Genomic DNA, 3,854 nt, shown 5'->3' with positions numbered 1-3,854 from the left:
GGAGGACTATCAGGACTGTGATATGCAATGAAACTACGTGGAGGAAGTCTCACTGCCACCCTGAAGCGTTTGGTGGTGGGACTGGTAATGATTAGGGGTCAAAGTGGCACAACAGCAGGTCTGTACTGGGACAGATTAAGTGGGGAAAAATCAAGAGGTAAATAATCGCCTTATGTGTTCCAATATAAGGATCAATAATAATGCTACTAATTGGTCCCAGGCAGCTTCATACGTGCCCAAACATGTCAGTTCATGATTCAGGGCTATCTCATATTCCTCCAGGTTTCAATCGGATAATGACAATCTGAATTCACATGAAGCAGTGTTGTGAGGAAGTAGGCAGCTGTTCACCTATGGCTGAATGTCAGTGCCCATGAAACAAAAAATCATCGCACCCTTCACTCGTGTATATAAGTGTAAATCCTCTGAAATCACTCAAGCTGAAATGGGGTTACAACGGCCAAATATTTAAGCTACAAAGCACTTTGGCATCATTGGGATGCAAAGGGCTGCTTAAAGATAATTTGTTATCGGTACATTGCAATGCTCCTGGCCAATTGCTTACTGTTAGATATTTCTAAAAGTAAGTTATTCTCATAGAATACACAGTATTTGATTTTGTGCATGTTTTAAAAATATAGTGAGAGTGGGTTAAAATCCCACTATAACCATGGTTTGTTCCAATGCCCTGGGAATTTTGCATCAGTTCAAGATGACTTCTGTTCTGTTTAAGCTTTACAGTCTCCATAAAGAGACTGTATTTATTGTGGAAGAAAATCCTGTTGTCAAAATCTTGCAATTAAATACATGGCTGCAATCACAACGTATGTAATGACCCCATGAGCCCCAGACAGGAGAAGGGCAATGTGCTGAAGAATTTTACTAACGTTGCTCCTCCTTACTTACCTGCTTTCATTAACACTTCTTGAACTATTGGAACCAATGCTTTTTAATGTTTAATAAGATTTCAATAAAACCCCCATTAAACGAGTGGTGAGGCTTCAAGGTAAAGCACTCGCGAGTATATGGCATCAAAGGTATGTTTGCCCGTACCTTCAAAGCTTTGTGCTTTGCATTTGAGAGGCTAGACTACAGTCTTCCACGTGAGGAGGAAATCACATGCTGGGTTTCATTCCCAGCATCTAACCAGAACAAACACAAGGACAAAACTCTTTGTGCTCAGTGACCAAAGCGCTTCCCAGCAGTCACTTTTATCCCCTTTCTCCAAAATCCAGTGGCATGGCTCCCAAGCATGTGCAGACTCAGGAAAATTGGGGAAAGCTGGGGAGAATGGGCACAAACTTGAATATAAGAAGTTCCACCTAAACGTGAGGAGGAACTTCTTTACTTTGAGGGTGGCAGAGCACTGGAACAGGCTGCCCAGGGCGGGTGGTGGAGTCTCCTTCTCTGGAAACATTCAAAACCCACCTGGACATGTTCCTGTGCAACCTGCTCTGGGTGGACCTGCTTTGGCAGGGGGGTTGGACTAGATGATCTCCAGAGGTCCCTTCCAACCCCGTATCATTCTGTGAGAATCAGAAGTGAGTTGGATGGGGAGTACCACTTCATTTATCTGCTCCAGCCCATGCTAAGCACAATGTGCCCCTGTCACTGCATCAGCCAGGGCAAACCATCCACCATTCATGGGGCTGGTGAGGCAGAAATGCTGATATACTAATTTCACTCACTCCACATTCTCCAGTGGACTGAGCTAATTAGTGCCCTGGAGAAGTGTTCCTTAGGCCTTACACACAGAAGAAAGTGACAGTTTGTATATTTGTGGATGGCTCTCCGTTTTATGTCTCACTGAGAGCTGCTGGTGTGCCCAGCTCCCCACAGAGTGGGAAGAGGAGGGGGACGTGTGCTTTGGGAGAGCGCTGGTGCTGGGGCCATGTGTCCTCTCTTCCTTCTCTCGTACAGCAGCATCCTCTGCAGGCTGCACAGGAAGAGTTTGGGGACTGCAAGGACAGCATAGGACACACTTTGGGGACCCCGTTGCTATAGTGTTGTGTATTTAATATTATCCAAAGCCTGCCATGGTGAGGTAACATCATCCTGCATTTCATAATTGACAAGGGTTTCCAGTAATTCACAGAATCACAGAATCGCCTAGGTTGGAAGGGACCTTTAAGATCATCTAGTCCAACCAACCAGTTCCTCTCTCTTCAGAGTCAAAGGATGGTAACCCTCACCACTGGTGGCTGCAAATTTAAACCATTTATTTGTACTACACTCTGAAGATATTTGGATCTGATTTTAGACACTCTGACCCTGCTGATCTAAACTCTGAATCTAAGTATTATAAAGTGTGGGCTCCAGATAGTCTGTTGTACTGGTTTTCGCTGTGAGGCAGTTAATTTCTTCATAGCAGCTGGTATGGTGTTACGCTTTGGATTTGTGGCCAAAACAGTGTTGATGCCACAGGGATGTTTCAGCGAGGGCTGAGAAGTGCTGTACAGTTGTCTATCAACACAGCACTTACTAATACAGCAGTGGGAGCTGCCAAGCAACAGTTTTCAGGCTAGCAGAGGCAGCATCAGGATCAGCCCAGTGGTTCCCTCTGCCTCCGTGTGTAAGGAAGGGACACTGGATCCCACGTGCATGACTGTCCTTCCAGCCAGCTCAGACAGCTGAGCCTGCTCTACTTCTCTGCTGGCTTTTCCTTAGGAGTTTTGAACGTAGCAGGTAAATGAGAACTGTTACACTTTCTTTCTCCTACTCCATTTTCTGACCCAGCTGCACCAGATCCCTGATGATCTCCCAAGGGAATTCAGTCCCGCAACTTACATGTTGTTATAATTATCTGAGTTTGAAGCTCCCTGCCTCCCTCCAGCTCTTCCTCTGTCTCAGGATACAGGATCTATAAATTAGAGAGGAAGGCAGGTGTGGCTGTTGCTGAATAGTTTGGTATATATTTGTGACTTTAAATAAATAATACAATAATTACAAAAGATACTAATCTTTAAAAATTCAGCAATTTCAGTGAGAATACCTATGAGCTTTAATATGCATGTTTGTGTTTATATATATGTGTGTTAACTTTTTTAATTGCAATCCATGTGACCCACGTGAGGTGAGATGATAAATGTGGCTGTACCCATGTGGTAATTCTGCTGGCAATAATGTGATCTCCCATTGCTATGTTGATAAGTGCCCGAGAAGAAAATTTATGTCTGGGGTTTGTTATGCTATCCGTACACTACGTAAATCATTGTGTGTGTCATTACCAGGTGCAAAAAATAAAGACTGAATTGTAGTTAAGCATTTATTTGATCTCTTTCTTTTCTGTCTTGTGATCACATAAATGCTTTTCTACATAGGTGTTTGGGTTTGGTTTTGTTTTTTGTTTTGTTTTTTGTTTTTTTTTTAAATGAATGCAAGCAATATACAATCAACTCCATGCATTTGTTACCCCTTCTGTTATCCCTAGCCCTGTCCTTTGGAGCACTTATCTTTGTATTCTGTCTATTGGTGAACCTTTACATCCCCTGTTTATGGTCCATCCATAGTAACACTGAACATATGCAAGTCCCTACGCATCTTTAAGAACACGTACCTAGCTTCTTTACATTATTTCAGAAAGCTTACAAATTACTTATAGCGAGGGTGATATGTAAGTTTTCCATAAGGAGAGTTAACCATTTTTAGATACCGATTATTACAATCCTGTGTCCTCAATTTTTGCCTAGGAATCCTTTATCTGAAAATTCACCTTCTCCTACCAGCCCAGACTGGCTTTCTCATGTTTTGCAGATTGCGCCCATTGGCATTTTCTAGAAGAAGAGAACACTAACGGGAGAAGAGGGGAAATGGTCCATGTGGAGCAGAAATACATAAGAACAATATGGGGTGGA

The sequence above is a fragment of the Numenius arquata genome, chromosome 3 (assembly GCF_964106895.1).
Source record: "Numenius arquata chromosome 3, bNumArq3.hap1.1, whole genome shotgun sequence".
Classification (NCBI taxonomy): domain Eukaryota; kingdom Metazoa; phylum Chordata; class Aves; order Charadriiformes; family Scolopacidae; genus Numenius; species Numenius arquata.
This window is presented reverse-complemented; position numbering follows the sequence as displayed.